Below are 22225 nucleotides of genomic sequence, written 5' to 3'. Positions count from 1 at the left end.
TAGTCAAAACCCAGTAGGACTTCTGGTAGGCTTGTTCTGTGGGGAGAAGGTGCAATGGGTTTCTTGAGAAAATTCATCCAGGTTGGTAGTATACTGAATGGTCAGGGCCAAGTCTCATTCCTCAAATTCTAGGAAAAAGTGCCTCCCTCCTTTTTCTTTCTTTCTTTTTTTTTTTTTGTAATTTGTTGCTTTCCTGGGATGGAGGATACAAGAGATTCCGCCGTTTTTGAAACCCACGCTAAAGTTTTCCGGGATAATCCCTTTTAGATTGATCCCATGTTGGGGAAGATTTTAAAATCTCCAGAGTGGGTTCTCCTTAAGACTGCCTAATCTCAGAGTCACAGTTTTTCTCAAAGTTAAAATGGAATTATAAATACCAACTTTCTATCCTGCCAGGATCAGATGAGTTAAGTGTTGGAAGAAGGGCTTCGAAAATGCCAAATCTGATTCCATTGTGAGAAACCAATCTTTTTAGGTTTGAGCAGTCTCATTTTTTAGTAGGGAAGAATGAAAATGGTATTAAAAAAAACTGTTTAGAGGGTTAGCTGTTAATATCTATGCGCTTTTTGTGTAGGTAGAGGAACATACTTTCTTTCAAGTGGAAATTGGTGGGCCTTCAGCCACTGAGGATGCTTGGATTGAGTAGAAGAGGCATTAGTGTCTATTCTTAGAGGGCTATCTCTGCCCTGCTGTACCTTCTCATAAGTGAACTACAGTTTTATTTTTAAAAGGCCCAAGTCCAGGCTTTCAGAACCCTCTGGATTTTGTTATATCTTGTCCTTTAAATCAGCAAACTGAGGAAATGCTCTTGTATTTTCTGGGCTTTCACCTTCAGGGGAGGTATTGATATTTATCTCAAGGGTAACTGAAGAACATCTTGTTTTGAAGTGCCAGAATGGGAAAAGAGGACATGTTGATGCTTCTTGAGTTTGAAGGGAATAGGACTCACTCTTTTATAGCATTTGCCAAAGTCAGGAAATCGGTGGGTAGGTATTTAAGGCTACATCTTTTCAAAGATAAAAGTCATTGCCCTAAAAAACGTGGTTGTGTGTAGATTTTGCTGTCACTACGCTGAAAGATAAAAGATAATCCTGAACAGCAGCTCAGATGGTAATTTGACCCAGGGCCTTATAGCTCCCAGGGTCACCGTCAGTTCTGTGATCAGACTCAAGAAGGGAGAATATTAGTGGTTTTCCTGATGAAACAACTCTTCTTTGAATCCATTTGAACTACTTCCTCTATAGTCTGTGGAAAAACTTGTAAGAGCCCCAGGAATCTCTGGGGAAGAAGAACCATTATAAATTTAGGAATTGGCTTTTTTCTTTCACATTTTTACTTAGGATTATACTACTGATTCTTTGAGAGCAATGAGATCTGCTTATAGTGAAGGATATGATTTGTTTCCTTGTGTAAAAGGAGAAAGTGGGCACCAAGGGAAGAAAGGAAATTGGCAGAAGGCCGCACCCTGTAAAACTTCATAGAATTAAAAAAATTAGAAATTGGAAAAGACCTAAGAGGTCATCTTCAGTCCTCCCACCACTTCAGGGCCAGCACAGGACTATTCCATATGGAATCCTTTTCTTGTTTTGTCCACCCTGGTATTAAATATCTTTAGGAATGTACTTTTCACCGCTCCTGGGGGAGAGAGTTTTTCTGTACCATAGGTTTTTGCTGGAAAATTTCTCCTAAATGTTCCTGTTATAAACATTCTCTGAATATTTACAACTATTCTTCTCTGCGTTTTTTAGACATCAAAATAATTTTGATCTTTAGTGTGGGTGTCAGCTTCAAAAAAAAAAAAGTTTTCTCATAGCTGTTTTTTATCTAGACTACCTGGATTTAATTTTTAAAAAACTTTCTTTAAAGTCAGTCCTTCCAGACACTAATCTGTTTTATTGCTCCTAGCTGAACTCCTTTTGATTTATGTCTCCCTGGTAATAAGATGCTCTGAACTATATCAGTATTTGAGGCCTTAGCAGAGTTAAAGAGAGTCGGAATGCCCTATTTCTGCCCTTTGATGCTCGCATATCCTTAAATCACGCACATTGTCTTTGTTGTTCCATGTTGCATTTACAGAATTCAAGGCAAGAATGTTTTTTGGTATGGCCTACATACTTTTGTAAACATTATACTTTTTTTGTCACTTTTCATTCAGAGGTAATTGTCACCATCCTGAGCACCTAAAATAATTAGGTCTTCTGTGGTGCAGTGAATTAGTTAATATGGACCTTCTAGCTACAGTCTTTGTGACTCCCACACAATGACTGGGTGGGGCTATGCAAATAAGGGCTTGTGATCCACCGAGGGGATTGGGCAGCTTGCTAATAATGCAAATAAGGTGCATGGAACCCTTCTGGGGGGGAGTAGGACCATGAAAATAAGGTGTGTGGAACCCTAACAAGGGGATTGGTCAGTTTTGCCATCCCAGTAGGCTCAAAAGGGAGCCAATTCCAGAGCAGACGGGGGACCTCCCTACCACCAAGAAGAAGAGATGGGGGTGGAGCACATTCTTTGGGCCCAGGGTCCCTGTGCTGAGAACCTCTTAGACCCAGGAGACAGAGAGAGAAAGAACTGCAACACCAGGGACGGTGCAAGATGGCAAGAAGCGGCAGAGACAAACAGTGGCAGCAGAACCAGGAGACTGATGCAAGACAGCACGTGGGCTTCCTGGCCCACAGAGTGAGGCAGCTGCAGTGGGTGTGCCAATCCACGGAGCGAGTGAGCTGAGAGTCTTCGGGCAGGAGGCTTCCTGGTGGAGTGAGGTGCCTCCGGGCACTTATTGGCGGAGCTAAAGAACCTTATAACGCTTGCCTGAGCAGGGCAGAGCCTGGGCCAAGGGGCTGAGGGCCAAAGAGAGGCCTGACTGTAGGCGTGGCTGAGGAGAGGCTGTCTTGATTGAAGAACTGTATCCTGAGTCATTAGTGATCCTGAATTGTAACGTGTTACTTCACTAATAAACCCTATAACTGTGAGTATGGTCTGTGAGTTCTCTGTGAACATTGCAACAAATTATCAAACCCGGCAGAGATGTAGAGAGTGCTTTGGGAGGGACACTGGTGTCAGAATTGGTAAAAAGGTTGAAGGGTGGAGGTGTGGCTGACCTGCGGCTCATAGCAACCATTCCTGGGCTGTTGTTGCTGAGAATGATTCTCCTCCCCCCTTGCGAAGGTGGGTGAGGACATCTGATGCCCCCATGCCATTCTTGCATTTTCTCAGTATAAATTACCCTGTAATAGACACTTGGGCATAGAAGCACCTTACTTTTTTTAAAAGGATGTAATTATTTAAACATAACACAGAATAGCACCGTTTGGAGTAACGAGACATACCTACCGGCACACTGTGAAACTGATATAGTGAGGAAAATATCAAATTTGGAGTTAGGAAGCCTGCATTGCAGGCCTGCCTTTACCGCTTATAACTGTATGGCCTTGGGCTTGCTGCTTCTCTATAGCATATGGACGGTGATAATGCCTGCTTCACGCTGCTTCTGTGAGAGGTCTAAGAGGCATTGTGTGTAAAATATTTTCTCAACTGCAAAGCACTAAATAAAGGCTAAGTATTCTTAGTTTTATTAAAGGCAGCTTCAGAAAATTTATAACATATATTTAAAGTTTTAAATGGGTTAAAGAAATGTATAAGATTAGGTGAGACCAAAGTTTATACAGAAGGATGGAAATAGATTTAGGGAATTGTTTGAGAAGGTTAAGAGAATATAGGGACAGTTATCTTTAAGGAACTGAAGTGGAGAACATAGGTGGGTTTGTTTTTTTTTTTTTTTGTCATGAGAAAAGACTTAGGGTTTTTTTTTTTTTTTGTATTCTAATGTTTTAAAATGAACTGACAGGTCCTGCTTGGGCAAAATTTCTGTTTAATTCATTCATAAAAGAAATTGACGTGGTTTTTTTTTGCTTGTTTTCCCCTGAATTATATCATTAATAATGCAATTAACAAGTCATGTGCTTTAATTTTCCAAGTTCTTTTTTGAACACATTAATGCAACTTTGTCTTCTCTAACTTTGTAAAGCCACTGTTTATATATCACCCTGGGAGCTTCTCTGGTTACTCTTTTAATACAATTACCTACCTATTCCTCCCTGTTCAGGCAGCTTGAATTCCATACAAACATGGTGATCATGGAGGAAATAAAAAAAAAAATTTGCTCTTCATACCCTAGAAATTTTACCCTTTGCCTAACTTCCTCTCTCTTCTGTGTGATGTTATGGTTTACTTGCTCCTAACAAAGAAATCTTGGTTAATCGTTTGTTCTTAAGTTTATTTTGCTCCAGTCTGCCCTTCTTTGTTATATATTACAGTGCCCTCTGTTTGTATGCCTGTCTCTTTACTGCCACAACCATATCTTTAGTCAAGATGTACACCATTTATCATGCACATCAAAAGCCACCTTAATATTGCTAAAATATCGCATTCAACATGTCACTCTTTTGCTCAAAAACCTTGATTATTTTTGGAGTGCATACAGAAAACGTTCAAACTTCTCAGCCTGGCAAAGCCTTTCACGTTCCAGTATCAACTTACCTTTTCTACCTGTGTTTCCATACACCTTTTATTACAACTACACTTGATTGTTCAAAGTCTCCTTAAAGCAAGTTTTTTATCTCAACCCCATACCTTTGTACAGCCAGTATATCTCTGTGTCAAATGCCTTTTTGTTGGCTCTATTCTAATCCTACCCCTTACCCTACCCAGTTCTTGAGTGCATATTACAGATGCTCCTTCTTCTCACGAAGCCTTTCTTGACCAGGTCACTTCATAGTGATTGATCTCTTCTTTCTCTGAACTGTCGTAGCTTTTGCTTTCTGTGCTATTCTTTTGGCTCCTATTGCCTTGTTTTGTTATCTGACTTTCCCTACGTATATTTATTTGCTTTACCTTTCCAACTACAATGCAAATTATTTATAGAATGGAACTACATCTAATTCTCTCTTGTATGTCCCACAATGTCTGTCATTATGTATGGAACAAAGTAGGCCCTCAGCAAGTATTTTTGGGTACATAATAATAGCACCATTAAAGCACTGGGGAAGTGGAGGCAGATGATGAGGGAATGAATGAATGCATACATGAAGATTTTTCCATTTTTCCTCTTCAACACGCATTCCCATGAAGCCCATTCTTAATGCTTATTTTAATGACCTTCTTTTATTATTCTAACCTTTGGTAGTCTATATTGTCTTGGTTTCATGCTATTAAATGAACTTCACCACCTGTTTTAAAGCCTTGTGCTGAGCTACACTTTTTTTTCCCTATTGTATCTGTTTCTTCCTTGCCTTTACCTTTGCTTTTCCTTGTTAGCCTTCTGTAGTTTCTGTGCCAGATGTTCCACTTCTCAATTTAATAGTGCCTTTTCACAACTTTCAAAAATCTTTCATCTCCATATCCTGAAGATTTTCTATTCAGAGAATTTCTGAAATCCTCAGTGATGAATGTGAGTATACTTTATAAACTCAAAGGCACTATACAACTGTTATTATTGTTGTTCTCCTTTCTCTAGGAAGTCTTAACAGTCTTAGGTGAGTTAATTCATTCTTTTAATTAATTCTGAGGTAGTTAATTTTTTCTTCCCATTCCATCAATGAAGACATACAATAATAACAGCACAAGACCAAAATACATGTTTGCCTATTCATTTTTCAATATCTCACCTTATTTCACATAAATATTTCTTGAAATTCAATTCCATTTAACAAGTATTTATTGAATGCCTGTTGTAGTTAGGTGCCGTTGAGTTTGTTCCACCTCCTAGAGACCCTGTGTACAACAGGACAAAACACTGCCTGGTCCTGTACCATCTTCACAATTGTTGCTATGTTTGAGCCCGTTGTTGCAGCCACTGTACCAATCCATCTTTTTGAGGGTCTTCCTTTTTTTTGCTGACCCTCTACCAAGCATGATGTCCTTCTCTAGGAACTGATCCCTCCTGATAATATGTCCAAAGTACATGAGACATAGTCTTGCCATGCTTGCTTTTAAGGACCATTTTGGCTGTACTTCTTCCAGGGCAGGTTTTGTTTGTTCTGGCAGTCCATGGTATATTCAATATTCTTTGCCAACACCATAATTCAAAGGCGTCAATTCTTCTTCGGTCTTCCTTATTCACTGACTAACTTTCACATGCACATGAGGCGATTGAAAATACCATGGCTTGGATCAGGGACACCTTCGTCCTCAAAGTGACATCTTTGCTTTTTGACACTTAAAGAGGTCTTTTGCAGCAGATTTGCCCAATGCGATTCACTGCTTGATTTTTTCCCTTTTTTAAAATTGTGTTTTAAGTGAAAGTTTACAATTCAAGTCAGTTTTGCAAACAAAAACTTATACACATATTGTTATGTGACCCTAGTTGCTCTGCCCACAATGTGCCAGCACACTCCACCTCTCCACCCTGTATTTCTCTTGTCCATTCAACCAGCTCCTGTCCCCTTCTGCCTTCTCATCTTGCCTCCGGACAGGAGCGGCCCGTTTAGTCTCATATATCTACTTGAGCCAAGAAGCATGTTCTTTACCAGTATCATTTTATGTCTTATAGTCCAGTCTAATCTTTGCCTGAAGAGATGGCTTCGGGAATGGTTTTAGTTCTGGGCTAACAGAGTCTGGGGGCCGTGTCTTCTGGGGTCCCTCCAGTCTTAGTCAGACCATCAAGTCTGGTCTTTTTACCAGAATTTGTGTTCTGCACCCTGCTTTTCTCTTGCTCCATCAGGGACTCTCTGTTGTATTCCCTGTCAGGGCAGTCCTTGATGGTAGCTGGGCACCATCAGTTCATTCAGTCTCAGACTGATGATGTCTCTGGTTTCTGTGGCCCTTTCTGTTTCTTGGGCTCATATTTTCCTTATGCCTTTGGTGTTCTTCATTCTTCTTTGCTCCAGGCGGTTTGGGACCAGTTGACGCACCTTAGATGGCCACTTGCTAGCTTTTAAGACCCCCAGACACCACTCTTGTTTGGTTTCTTGACTGCTGCGTCCATGGCTGTTGATTGTGGATCCAAGTAGAATGAAATCCTTGACAAATTCAATCTTTTTTCCATTTTTCATGATGTTGCTTAATTGTCCAGTTGTTTGGATTTTTGTTTTATGTTGAAGTGTAGTCCATACTGAAGCTGTAGTCTTTGATTTTCATCAGTAAGTGCTTCAAGTCCTCTTCACTTTCAGTAAGCAAGGTTGTGTCATCTGCATATTGCAGGTTGTTAATGAGTCTTTCTCCAGTCCTGAAGCCAAGTTCTTCTTTGTATAGTCCAGCTTCTAGGATAAATTGCTCAGCATACAGATTGAATAAGTATGGTGAAAGGATACAACCCTGATGCACACCTTTCCTGATTTCAAACCATGCAGTATCTCCTTGTTCTGTTTGAAAAACTGCCTCTTGGTCTATGTACAGGTTCTCTATGAGCACAATTAAGTGTTCTGGAATTCCCATTCTTCACAATGTTATCCATAATTTGTTATGGTCCACATAGTCAAGTGCCTTTGAATAGTTATTAAAACAGGTAAAGATCTTCACTTCAGTCCAGTGCAAAGCTGCACTTTTTGTTCAATTGAATGAGTGTTTTTTGATTGTCAGTTATATACAAGGTTTATTACTAGATTTTGGGGCTACCAAGAGGATTAAAGCATGAATTATACTCTCAAAATGATATGATCGTACATACTCAGTTTCCCGGTGGTCTCTAGTATTGCCTCTCTACTTCAGTCATACTAATCTTTACCCAGTCTTTCTACCTCTGCGCTTTGCTCATACTATATCCCCCACCTTGAACACTCATTCTCCCTCTCCAGAGTCAAAATCTTACCTGTCCTTCAAAGCTCTGCCCAAGTTCCCTCTTTCATTAAGCCTTCTACTAATCCAGTTCTCATGAATCTCTCCCTCTTTCCCTGAACTGTTCTGAAGTTCCTCTCTGAATATTCAGTCTAACTTATTCCAAGTGCCCCAGAGTTTGTTTGTTTGTTTGACATAAGTGGACATCATTTTTGTCTCTAGGAAATTATAATCAGAACATACTGGCATTGACAGACACACAAAAAACCATATAGATATAACCATCATCACAGTGCATGGAACAGACACATACATTGAGTCAGACAAAACATATTATTTACAAACCTTAGTGCATATGCATTGCTTTTTGTGTAGCAGAGAATGAAGAGTGAACAACATAAGCTATATGTTTTGAAAAAATGAGATGTGTGTATGTACCTACATGTTTGTATTGAGAGAGTTGGGCATTAAACTAATATCTTATTTTCACTTGTTCTGGAAAGGCAAACACATTTTGAAGGATAAAAGGCAGGGAGTGAGGTTGGAAACTGGAAAAGGTAATTTGCCCACATTTGGGGCACTGTCTCTAAAAAAAATATGGAAGAATGGATGTCTCTCTGCAGCTTAAGCCTAATAATGATAATAATATTACCTAGCATTATTGGGAGCCCTGGTGGTACAGTGGTTAGGTGTTGGGCTGCTAACCAAAAGGTTGGCAGCTGCTCCTTAGAAACCTATGGAGCAGTTCTGCCCTGTCCTATAGCATCGCTATGAGCCAGGAATGACTCAACGGCGAGTTTTTTCTGTTGGTTAGCATTATTGAGTATTATGTGCCGACTCCACGAAAGTGGGTTTGTTTTTTGGTTTTATTATGTGCAAGGTACTGTTCTAAGCAATTTACATACAATAATACATTTAATCATCTGGACAACCCTATGAGAAAAGTACTGTTTTCCCCATTTAACAAATGTGAAAATTAAGGCAAAGGGCAGTTATGTAACTTGCTGAAGGCCACCCAGCTAATAAGTTGTGGAAAAGCTAATAAGTTGTGGAGCAGGGACCCGTTGACTTCAGTCCTTAAACCTGCAGGCTTATATGGAGCCTCTGCTATGACTTTACAAAGAAGACTTTGGGAATAGTCTCAATTCTTCCACAAATTAACTGTGTGTCATTGGGCAAGTCGTTAACCCTCCTGAAGCCTTCCTTATTTGTAAAATGAAGAAAAGTTGTCTATATATAGCACTAATTCTAAGATTCGGCAAGTTAAAGATCTTTTCAGAGACACAAGGGCAATCCACAGGAAATAATAGCAATAAGAACAAGGCTGGATATGTTCAAAGTTAAAGGATGTAGAACAAGCTGTAAGGACTGTTGGAGTTCTGAGAAGGAAGTAGTTGGGAGATGCGCTTTGGAAGAGGAGTCTTGACCCAGCCCTAGGAGTGAATAATGATGCTAATGTTTAGTATCATTAAAGATATTGAGCTTCTATTGTGTTTATATACTTTTTTTCATTTTAATTCTTAAACCAGCCTTATGAGATAGGTTTTTTGTTTGTTTGCTTTTTGTGGGTAAAGAAACTGAGGCTCATACATGTGACTTGCTCTAGCTTATCCAGATGAGTAGTTGGTAGAGTCAGGATTACAACCCAGTCCTCTACTCTCTTCACCAGGTTTACATAAGAAAAAGATTCAGTCTTTTCGTCATTCTTTGTTTTATTTCTTCATCCATTAGTATCAAAACCCTATACTAAGCGTTGTGGGACATTAAAAAAAAATCTGTGCTGTAGTTCTTCCCATGAAGACATTTAAAGATCTTGTGGGTCAGGACACAAAGTAGTTGTTAGGTAAAACAATGAAAGAATAATTACGGGGAGACATATGGACAATTGAAAGAGACAGTTGTCACATTTTAGGACACATTGAAGGAGTAGAACAACAACTGATTCAAAGTGGGATAGGGCCTATTAGTTCCTCTGAGAAGGAGGTGTGTTTTGGAAGTAGATTCATTGAAGAGAGTAGTAGAAATGGATCAACAGTGTGATTGATACAAGAAAAGTAGCAGGAAAAAAGCAGACAAATAAGAATATTTGAAAAAGTTTTTGGAAGGTTATCATCAAATTGCTGGGCAATTTTAGAATTATTTTTTATTTTAAAACTGGTAACAAAGTCTGTCTTATCCTTTTCCCAAGTTCTAAGCCCAGTGAGGCTTAGGAAGGGGAAGGAGAACTGATAACAGTGAGATTTCAAGAAAACCCTTTCTTCATGCCTCCCTCCCTTATTTTTCTCTTCTAACTGAGATTTTGTTAAATTTACTTGAAGAACACTTTATTGTCACTTAAAATGAGGAAACCAAGGAGCGAAGAGGTTATATATTCTACCCAAATTCTCAGAGGTTATTTAAGTAACTGTGCTAATAAATGGCAGAGCTGTGGTTGAATCTAGGTCAGTTTCATTCCAAAGTTGGTGATTTTCACCACCTCTGTTACAGCATAGGAGTCCCTGGGTGGTGCAAACAGTTAACGGGCTTGACTCTTAACCAAAAGATTGGCAGTTTGAGTCTGCGCAGAGGTGCCTCAGAAGAAAGGCCTGGTGATCTTCTGAAAATCAGCCATGGAAAACCCTGTGGGGCACAGTTCTACTCTGACACACATGGGGTCACCATGAGTTAGAGTCAACTGATGGCAGCTGGTGGTGGATTATAGCATAACAGCACAATGTTCCTCATACCTTTGCCAAAACAGCTTCAGAGATCATTCCTGTAGGAATTTGTCTTAGCTTGAGTCTGATTTGAAAGGTTGAGAACAGGCCTAAATGATAATTATTGTTGTTTTCCTTGTAGCTGTTTCCATCTGGTTCACGCGCTCATCACCTCATTCTGACTCTGTAGCATCTCAACTGGGTTCCCTTTCGCCAGCCTCTCTCCGTCCTGCTGTCTGACTAATCTTCCTGAAGCCCCACTTTCCTCCTGGCGCTATCCAGCTGGAAACCTTCAAGTACAACCCTTGTCTAATAACTCAAATCCTCCTGAGTCTCCTCCAGCTTTCTGAGACCCTCTACAGTCAACCCACCCTCCTTGACCAACTTCTTCCTCTCTCCTTCCCCATAGGAACCTGAGTCTCTTCACAAGCAGGTGTAGCTTCCTGTGGCAGAGCACCTACTTTCTTTGCCATTCTCATAATTTCTAACCCTCTGAGCCCCTCACCCCATTATATCTTCCTGCCCACTGTCTATCCATTTCTGAATCTTGCCCACGTTTCAAAGTTTGTCCTTCATATCTGTGAATTCTCTTACTATCTCAGCTCAAAGAGATTTAATTCATAAATGAAGCATTGAGCCTGAATTTCTGAAAATTGCTCGTTTAGCTATTTTCCTATTCTGCCTTATATTCTCAGCTTTCTTTGTGTGTATGCTCATGTAGTCTTGGCTCTCGTCCTACAGCATATAATTTTTGTGGTTTCTACAGCATCTAAACTATAGCACCTTTTGATAGTAGCTCTTCAGTAAATAATTGCTCATTGGTTATTTGCTGTTTATTTGGTAGCTTACCCTGGTAGCATAGTGGTTAAGAGTTCGGCTGCTAACCAAAAGGTCAGCAGTTTGAATCCACCAAGTGCTCCTTGGAATCCATATGGGGCAGTTCTCCTCTGTCTTATAGGGTCTCTATGAGTTGGAACTGACTCGACGGCACCGGGTTTAACACACTATAGGGAATAACCTCTCTTCCATTCATTTTTTCCTGCTTTCTTTTTTAAGTTCATAGGCTATTTCTGGCTAATGCTCAGTTGCTTCATTCTTTCTCTTACTTCTAAAGACTTATGCTTTTTATTAATTTTATTAGTTACCAATGTAATACATGCTCACTAATACAAGTTCAGTAATATGTATATAAAATAAAAAGTGGAAGTCTCATGTCCTACCCCAATCCAATTCTATAGATATAACCACTTTTAACAGTCTAGAAGGTATCTTTTCAGACCTTTATCTCTGCATACAGATGTATATAAAATTTTTAATATAGAAGTGGGATCATATTGTTGAACAGCTTCCTTATTTAGATAACCTTTTAGCCAGTAATTATGGCCTGTTTTTCAACGGCTACAGAATAATCCACATGTGAATGGGCTATTATTTAAACATTTTCTGTAACTCTCCCATTGGTACTTTTTTTTGAGAGAACTTCTGTGTTTGCTGTTTGTCTTTAGTTTCTAACAAAGCAGGGCTATAGTATCATATTTCTCCATATTGGAACTAGGTCTAAATTATTTCTTTTCTCTTAATGTCTTTTTAAGCACCTTTATCCATCTTAATCCTTTTAGTTATAATACAGTCTTTGAGTAAATGTCAAGAAAACAGCCACAGCAAAACTAATCCTATGCATCAAAGTATGGTTTCCTTTAGTAGAGTGAGTGCTCTTGAACATTTTAGATACAGATGGGAAGTGACATAAAAATATTTTGACTTTTTGCTCAAATAGTGTATCACTGTGTACCTTGAAAGAAATCCTGGCTGAAGATTTCTTGATTCTCTTTGGATGTTATTCATCTCATTAAAGCTGCTCTGTGAATTTGAATATTAGTCAGTTGAAGAGACTTATAAAGACCTGGCATAATGTTTAGTTAGAAATAGTAAAGAAAGCAGAGGTAGCCATTTTTGAATAGTTCTCTAGTCAATCATTTACAAGAGAAAAGAATTTACACTTCACATTTATAATGTTCTTTAAAGATTATAAAAATGCTTCTGTTTCTCTAAACCGAAACAAACAAACAAACAAACAAAAAACCCAACAAAACAAACAAATCTGTTGCCATTGAGATGTTCCCAACTCATAGGGACACTACAGGACAGAGTAGAACTGCCCTATAGGGTTTCCAAGGCTATAATCTTTACGGAAGCAGATTGCCACATCTTTCTCCCAAGGAGTAACAGGTGGGTTTGAACCACCGACCTTTTGGTTAGCAGCTGAGTGCTTAACCACTGTCCACCAGGGCTCCCTGTTCCTCATAGAGGTTGTCCTATGTTAAATTGGTATTCCCGTTTTACAAATGAGAAAACAGACTCAAATAAGTGGCACAAAGTAATACTGCTTTCAATGGGCAGAGCTGAGATTAGAACTCAGTACCTCTGCCTTCAAGCCTGAAGCTCTTAAATGAAGTAAGACAGCTAAAGATACTGCACTTCACTGAAGTGAACTGGGCAACTTGTGTTCTGAAGTGGTGGGGCCAATCAGAAACATTCACAGGGAGGCTAGAATGGGTCTGCGGTTTCTGTGAGAGGCTGTGTCTGCTTGTAGTTGTGCTGGGGCCCAGTTTAGTGCTGGATTCTTACATCTTTTTGAACTGTTTTTTATTGACAAACTCCTGAACAGACTGCAGAATGTCTCCTGGAGACCTTGGACCGGAATGCCAGATACCTGTTAGACTGGGCCGCAGACCCAGGGTGAGGTTAGAACCAGCCTAGAGAATGGGAGGAGTCCCTGGACGGTGCAAGCAGTTAATGTGCTCTGTTGCTAACTGACAGGTTGGAAGTATGAGTCCACCAGATGCCACCCAGACACACCTTGGAAGAAAGGCCTGGTGATCTTCTGGACAATTAGCCATTGAAAATCCTGTGGGGCACAATTGTACTCTGACACACAACAGGTCTCCATGAGTCGAAGTCTATTCCAGGGCAGTTGGTAACTGATAAGAGAATGGGACTGCGGGGACTTTGAGAGTGCGCTGTGGAAGATAATATCACTGTGTAGACTTCCAACAAGGTGTTTAAAAGCGTTTTAAATCTAGACATCCATTAGGTATCACAGTGTACCCAGTGAGGGGATGGAGCGGTCTGCTTCTTTCATTTAGAGCTGAGGAGGCCCACAGGAGTAAACAGAGGAGCTGGAAAAAGAACTTAAAACTTTTTGGTGACATAGTTCCTAAGCCATGAAAACTTAAAAAAGCTTTGAATCATCATTGAGATAAATCTTTGCATATCTCTCAGTGGCCAGATAGGTATGCTAGTCTCATATGGATGTTTATTTCCTCGTAATTGTTGGAAAACTGGAGCATGGACAATCCCCTTGGAGTGGTAGACTCAGGTTATCTAGTGAGATGCAGATTGAAAAGGAACTGCAGGCAGGCTTAGCCAAGTTAAAATCCATGGGTGAAACTAAACATGTAACTTAAAACCATTAGAAAAATAAATGCTATTGTTGCATAAACATTTGTAGAAGCAAATGAATGACACCGGAGTCCAAAGGTCAGGATTTTCAACAACTTGCAGAGAAAACTTACACTTATTAAATGTCTTCACCAGGGGTTTTTATGTTAGTGGATGACTAAGGTCTTTTGTTTCTTCTGTTTCCCTCATGGCAATAAAGTCGAAATTTAGCAACCTTTCAAAATGAAATTTCTCATAGAAGGTATAACCACAGGTTTTAAGTTTTCATCACCTAAATGCAGAACAGAATGATTGGAAACTCAGGGCGGGGGCGGGGGAGGGGAAAAGGGGGTTGAGAACACATGTGGTGTGTATCAACAATCAGTGTAAATCAGGAAGGTGTGGTAAGGGGAATTTCCTGTGTTACAGATCTGTTGAAATAGTGCCCCCCATCCTTCATCGATAAATTCCAAATGAAGGTGCTGCCATTTCGGGTACGTTGCAGAGGTAGTTTGCCCCTTACCTGACACGATGTACTTTCCTTGATCAACAGTTTGCTGCTAGGAAAATTGCCTCCTTGGGGATAATGTGTTCTTTGATTGTGTCCTTTTTTTTTGGTGATTTCATGAATGTGGCAGTTACCTACCTGTAGAACAGGGCCAGACTAGTACATTTGAGTTGTACTACTTTCATCCCTGTTGTGGGAGTATTTGTTTCCAGATATGATAATGATAGCTGCTATTTATTGAGCACTTATATGTCCCAAAACTTTACAAAGATGCTCATAATTGTTCCTCATAACCCCACGAGGTAGGTACTATTAATTGTCCTATTTGATAGATGCTTAGGGAGTTAAACCAGTGGTTCTCAACCCTGGCTTCACCTTAGAATTATCTAGGGGAGCTTTAAAAATATTGGGTCCTGGGCCAATTAAATCAATCACTGGGGTGAAGCCTAGGCATTGTGATGTAGAAGAATCTCTCTAAAGTTCTCATACCAGTATGAGAACTTCTGGGTTAAGTGATTTGCCTGCATTGTTCCAGCTGGTCTATATGGAGTTCAATCTGGACAGTTTGACTCTGGAACCCACGTGTAGTCACCTCTACTACAGTGATGCCTAAATTTTAATGTACATATGACTCACTTGGAGATCTAGCTAAAAATGAGATTCTGTGTGTGGCTAATTGCTTCCATGAACAACTGCCTCCTTTGCCATGAGACCAGAAGAACTGGATGGTACCTGGCTACCATTACTGAACATTTTGATCAAAGAGTCTGTGCAAGAATCCTGATCAAAAGGAGGCAGAACAGAACTTCAAATTCTCATAGACTCCAGACTTCCTGGAGCCGTGAAGGTTAGACGAACACCTGAAACTATTGTCCTGAGATAATCTTTAAACCTTAAACCTAAAATATCTCCTGAAATCTTCTCAAAACCAAACAATAGCTTAACTAGTAAAAAAAATACCTGCCTTGAACATTATGCTCTTTTAAAAACTGTCCATATGGGATCAAATTGATAAAAGGAACTAGAAAGATTAGATAGGAACCTTAGGGGGCAGTGAGTTTATGTTAATGAGGGAGGAACCACTCAGAAAAGGAGGATGAGAATGATTTCACAACTTGAAGAATGTAATCAATGTCACTAAATGATACATGTAGAAACTGTTGCATTGGTATATGTTTTGCTGTGTCTATTTCCATCAACAACAAAATAAATAAAATTTTTAAAAATGTGGGCAGAACATCAGTAGAAGGCACAGAACTATGTTGTGTCCTAGGTTCTATATATATGTATGTATGTATATATGTATGCATATGTGTATATGCATGTTTGTGTGTGTATATGCATGCATGTGTATATGTGCGTGTGTATGTGTGTGTATGTATATATATGAATATATAACCCACTGCTGTCAAGTATATATATATGTATATATGTATTTGTGAATTTTTGACACTCTCAAGTGATACCCATGTTGCTTATCCAGGGACCACAGTTGGAGTGCAAAGTTTTGCTCATGGATACTAATATTAGTATTCATGGTAGCCAGAGGGATAATTTTTCACTGAGAGGCAGGAGCAAGATGGGTGTTATAGATTCAGTTATATCCTACCAAAATATATGTTGAAGTCTTAATTCCTGTATCTGTGAATGTGATACTGTTTGGAAATAGGGCTTTTCTTTAATCTTAATGAGATCATACTGGAAGAGGGTGAGTTCTAAACCTGATGCCTTCTGAGTGCTACAAGGTTTTGGGGTAACAGAGAGACAGACACACAGGGGGCGATGCCATGAGACGATGGAAGCAGATGCATCTTTAAGCAGCAAAGGAATACCAAGGATTGCTGGTCACCAGAAACTAGGAGAGAGGCCCACAGAAGGAAACAACACCAGCCAAGACCTTGATGGGACTTTTAGCCTCCAGAGCTGTGAAAAAATAAATTTCCATTCTTTAAAGGCACTCACTTGTGGTATTTTTTGTTATGGCAGCCCTAGGAAACAAAGACAATGAGGATCTGGGGAAGGGCTTCTCATTCATTTTGCTTTTGTGATGATGGCAGGGATCACAGATTGATTATATGAATTTCTCAGTGTTTTCCTAGGCTTTCCTAGGGCTAAATAAGAGGTTTCAGGTTATTTCCTTGTTCCTGAGAACCTTAAAACTTCCAGACTGTGACGAAACTAGTAAAACTTCATTTGTTGAGGCATTTTCATGTGTCAGTCAGGTAGAGATGTAGGTGGTAATTATTAATTTGGTCAGCTTTCAAGACCTTTCCACCCCTTTTCTTAAAGGTGGCTGAAACAGAAGTTTAGATAGATTAGAAATTATAGGAGATCTGTGGAATTTTCACAGTTAAACATTCACGTTTAATAAACATTTATAATTATCTCAGTAGCTGGTTTGTGTACCGCCATTGGAATATGCTGTCTGTATAGGATACAAAGATAAATGAATGTGATGAATGAGGAATATTCCTTGCCTTGATAGAACTCACACTTTAGTAGGAAAAAATGACATATAGAGTAGATAATGATATGGCAGAAATATGAACAGTCAGATTACAGAGGAAGGAGTAATAAACTTTACCTGAAATAGTTGAGAAAGCCTGCACAGATGTCACCAGGCAAATTTACTCTGATCACTTCTCGTTGTTATAAATTTTTTGCAAGAGTTTAGGTTATTACCCCATTGCTGAGGGCGGTGCAGTGAATTACTTAATATGGCTTCTAGCCATAGTCTTGGAAACCCTGGTGGCGTAGTGGTTAAGTGCTATTTCTGCTAACCAAAAGGTTGGCAGTTCAAATCCACCAGGCACTCCTTGGAAACTCTATGGAGCAGTTCTACTCTGTCCTGTAGGGTTGCTATGAGTCTGAATCAACTTGACGGCAATGGATAGCCATAGTCATTGTGACTCCACAGAATTGATTGGCTGGGACTATGCAAATAAGGTACTCATGACCCACCAAGGGGATCGGACCCCTTGCTAATAATGTAAATAGGTTCATGGAACCCTGCGGGGGGGGGGGGGGTGGGACCATGCAAATAAGGTATGTGGAACCCTAAAAAGGGGATTGGTCAATTTGCCATCCTGCTAGGCTTAAAAAGAGAGCCAATGTCAGAGCAGAGGGGGACTTCACTACAACCAGAAGGACAATCTAGGAGTGTAGAATATCCTTTGGACCCTGTACTGAGAATCTCCTAGACCCAGGAGACAGAGAGCTGTAACACTGGAGATGGTGAGAGACGGTGAGAATCAGTGGCAGAGAAATGGTGACAACTGAGGCAACAGAATCAGGAGACCAGCAGGAGATGGTGCCTTGGGCTTTCCAGTCCACAGAGCAAGAAAGCTGAGCGCCTTCTGGCAGAAGGCTTGCTGGTGGAGTAGGGTAGGCTCCTGACCCATAAAGTGAGAGAGCTGAGCGCCTTCTGGCTGAGACTTGCTAGTGGAATAGGATGCCTCTGGGCACTTACTGGCCGAGCTAAAAGAGCTTTGTAACACTTGCTGAGCAGGGCAGAGGCCAGGCTGGCCCGAGGCCTGAGATGCCCGGGGCCAAAAAAGGCCGAGGGCCAGGGAGAGACCTGCTTTTGGGACGGCTGAGAAAAGGCTGTCCTGATCAGAGAGCTGTATGAGTTGTTTCTGATCCCAAATAGCAAACTGTTACTTCCTAATAAACCCCATAATCATGAGTATGGCCTGTGAGTTCTGTGTGGCCACTGCAGGGAATTACTGAACCTAGAAGAGGAGTAGAGAGTGCCGTGGGAGGGACGATCGGTGTCAGAATTGGTAAAAAGGTTGGAGAGAGGAGGCGTGTCTGACCTCTGCCTTGCTGGAATTGGCCTTGAGCTGTTGATACTGATAGTGATTCCCCTCCCCCCTGTGAAGCTAGATGAGGAGGTCAGACACTACTCTCTCGCCATTTTTACGCTGAGATTCCTTAAAAGTCACGCCACATTTCAGAATGATGTCATACGTTTGAGATTAAGGGTCCAGGTGACTAATTACATGCATGAAAAAAGATCTTTTGGTATTAAATGCATGTTCATCTGGAAACAACGATATCAGTAATATCGTCAGCCTATATTTATTAAGCATTTCCAAGCTGTGAGGCCCTGTGCTAAACACGTCACAAACATCGTCTTATTTAACCTTTTTTTTTTTTTTTAAATAGCTTTATTTTTTTTTTTTTAATAGCTTTAACCCTGGTGGCACACTGGTTAAGAGTTATGGTAAGCTATGGATGCTGAGGAAACCCTGGTGGCGTAGTGGTTAAGTGCTACAGCTGCTAACCCAAGGGTCGGCAGTTCAAATCTGCTAGGTGCTCCTTGGAAACTCTACGGGGCAGTTCTGCTCTGTCCTATAGGGTCGCTATGAGTCGGAATCGACTCAACGGCACTGGGTTTGGTTTTTGGTTTATGGATGCTAACCAAAAGTTTGGCAATTTTGAACCCACCAGCTGCTCCTTGAAAAACCTATGGGGCAGTTCTGCTCTGTCCTATAGGGTTGCTATAAGTCAGAATTGACTCGACAGCAATGGGTTTTTTGTTTTATTGAGATATAATTCACATTTCATACAATTCACATACCACTTAAAGTGTACAATTCAATGGTTTCTAGTATATTTACAGCTGTACGACTACCAGCGCAATCAATTGTAGAGCATTTTTATCACTCCAGAAGGAAACTCCATACCCCTTAGCTGCCACCACCCAGTCCCTCTACCTTCACCCCCCAGCCACTCATCTACCTTCTGTCTCTATGGCTTTCCCAATTCTGGATGTTTCGTATAAATGAAAAGAATCCTACAATATGTGGTCCTTTGTGACTGGCTTCTTTTACATAGGGTAATGTTTCCAAGGTTCATTGAGGTAGTGTGTTGTCTTAGTCTGGGTTCTCTAGAGGAGCAAAATCAATGAAGCATATCTATATCTATACAGAAATTTACTTCAAGGAAATAGCTTACACAATTGTTAGGAAACAACTCACACAATTGTGGGGGCTGGCAAGTCCCAAATCTGTGGCTCAGACGACAGGCTGAAGACCTCTGTGGGTTCACATGGTTGTAGGGGCTGACAAACCCAGAATCTTCAGGTCAGGTGGCAGGCTAGAGGCTTTTGCAGGCTTATGTCCCAAGAACCTCCGCGGAGGTCAGGCAACAAGACGGATGCACAGTTGAGAAAAGAGATTAAGCTTTGCCAGAACATCCATTTATATACTGGCTGCAGGCCACACCTCAAGGAAACTCCTCTTCTGACTGATTGGCTGCTCACATCAGATCACAAAATGAAAGGTGATTACATAGAATCATAGCCTACTGAAGTTGCCACATACCATTAACCATCCACACATGTATCAGTATTTGTTTTTATTGTCTAATAATATTTTTCTTGCATGGATATACCACATTTTGTTTATCCATTCATCAGCTTGATAGACATTTGGGTTTCCATGTTTTGGTTATTATGAATAATGCTGCTACAGACATTTATGTACATGTTTTATGTGTTCATTTCTCTTGGATATTCTACCTTGGAGTAGAATTGTTGGGTCAAATGGTAACTTTATGTTTAACTTTTTGAAGAACTGATAAACTGTTTCAACACTGGCTATACCATTTTGCATTCCCATCAGCAGTGTGTGAAGATTCCAGTTTCTCCATATCCTAACCACTTGTTATTTTGTCTTTTTGATCATAGCTATCCTAGTGGGCGTGACATAGTATCTCATTGTGGTTGTGATTTGCGTGTCCCTGTTGACACCCTCTCATCTGTCAGTTTGTCATACTATGGGGACTTGTGTGTTGTTGTGATGCTGGAAGCTATGCCACCAATATTCAAATACCATCAGGGGCACACATGGTGGGTGGGTTTCAGTTGAGCTTACAGACTAAGACAGACGAGAAAGAAGGACCTGGTGGTTTACTCCTGAAAAGAATTAGCCAGTGAAAACCTTATGAATAGCAGCAGAACATTGTCTAACATAGTGCCGAAGATGAGCCCCTCAGGTTGGAAGGCACACAAAAGATGACTGGCAAAGAGCTGCCTCCTCAAAGTAGAGTCAGCCTTAATGATGTGGTTGGAGTCAAGTTTTGGGGACTTTCATTTGCTGACGTGGCACGACTCAAAATGAGAAGAAACAGCTGCAAACATCCATTAATAATCCGAGTTCAGAAGGTACGAAGTACGAATCCAGGAAAATTGGAAATCATCAGAAATGAAATGGAACACATAAAGATCAATATCCTAGGCATTAGTGAGCTGAAATGGACTGGTTTTGGTCATTCTGAATTGGACAATCATATGGTATACTCTGCCAGGAATGATAACTTGAAGAACAATGGCATTGTATTCATCTGCAAAGAGAACATTTCAAGATCTATCCTGAAACACAAATGCTGCCAGTGATAGGATAATATCCATACACCTGCAAGGAAGACCAGTCCAGTTAATATGACTATTATTCAAATTTATTTACCAACCACTAAGGCCAAAGATGAAGAAATTGAGGATTTTTACCAGCTTCTGCAGTCTCAAATTGATTGAAGGTGCAATCAGGATGCACTGATAATTACTGGTGATTGGAATGAGAAATTTGGAAACAAAGAAGGATCGATAGTTCAAAAAATATGGCCTTGGTGATAGAAATGATGCCAGAGATTGCACGATTGAATATTGAAAGATCAACTTCTTCATTGCAAATACATGTTTTCACTAACATGAACGGTGACTACACATGTGGACCTTGCCAGATGGAATACACAGGAATCAAATCGACTATATCTGTGGAAAGAAATGATGGAAAAGCTCAATATCATCAGTCAGAACAGGGCCAGGGCCTGACTGCGGATCAGGCCATCAATTGCTCATATGTAAGTTCAAGTTGAAACTGAAGAAAATTAGAACAAGTCCATGAGAGCCGAAGTACAACCCTGAGTATATCCCACCTGAATTTAGAAACCATCTCAAGAGTAGATATGATGTGTTGAGCACTAATGACTGAAGACCAGAGGAGCTGTAGAATGACATCAAGGACATCATACATGAAGAAAGCAAGAGGTCATTAAAAAAGACAGGAGAGAAAGAAGAGACCTAAGTGGGTGTCAGAAGAGACTCTGAAACTTGCTCTTGAACGTCAAGTTGCTAAAGCAAAAGGAAAAAATGATGAAGTAAAAGAGCTGAACAGAAGATTTCAAAGGATGGCTCGAGAAGACAAAGTAAAATATTATGATGACATGTGCAAAGACCTGGAGATAGAAAACCAAAAGGAAATAACACGCTCAGCATTTTTCAAGCTGAAAGAACTAAAGAAAAAATTCAAGACTCGAGTTGAAATACTGAAGGATTCTACAGGGAAAATATTAAACGATGCAGGAAGCAGCAAAAGAAGATGGAAAGAATATACAGAGTCACTATACCAAAAAGAATGGGTCAATGTTCAACTATTTTAGAAAATAACATATGATCAGGAACCGATGGTACTGAAGGAATAAGTCCAAGCTGCACTGAAGGCATTGGTGAAAAACAAGGCTCCAGGAATTTATGGAGTACCAATTGAGATGTTTCAACAATCGGATAGAGCGCTGAAGTGCTCACTCTGTCTATGCCAAGAAATTTGTAAGACAGCTACCTGCGAAACCAACTAGAAGAGATCCATATTTATGCCTATTCCTTAAGAAAGGTGATCCAGCCAAATGTGGAAATTATCGAACAATATCATTAATAACACATGCAAGCAAAATTTTGCTGAAGATCATTCAAAAGTGGCTGCAGCAGTATATTGACAGGGAACTGCCAGAAATTCAAGCCAAATTT

At 40.2% G+C, this 22225-nt stretch overlaps 1 protein-coding gene across 4 annotated transcripts in view; it reads left to right on the top strand.

The window, feature by feature from the left end:
* HPSE2 (heparanase 2 (inactive)) overlaps positions 1-22225 on the top strand; it is a 702461-nt gene that overhangs the window by 3838 nt on the left and 676398 nt on the right. The gene's annotated exons all lie outside the window — the stretch shown is intronic.

This window comes from Elephas maximus, chromosome 16 (genome assembly GCF_024166365.1).
Source record: "Elephas maximus indicus isolate mEleMax1 chromosome 16, mEleMax1 primary haplotype, whole genome shotgun sequence".
In the NCBI taxonomy this organism is placed as follows: Eukaryota; Metazoa; Chordata; class Mammalia; order Proboscidea; family Elephantidae; genus Elephas; species Elephas maximus.
The sequence above is the reverse complement of the archived record's forward strand: the minus strand, read 5'-3'. Positions and strand labels throughout refer to the sequence as shown.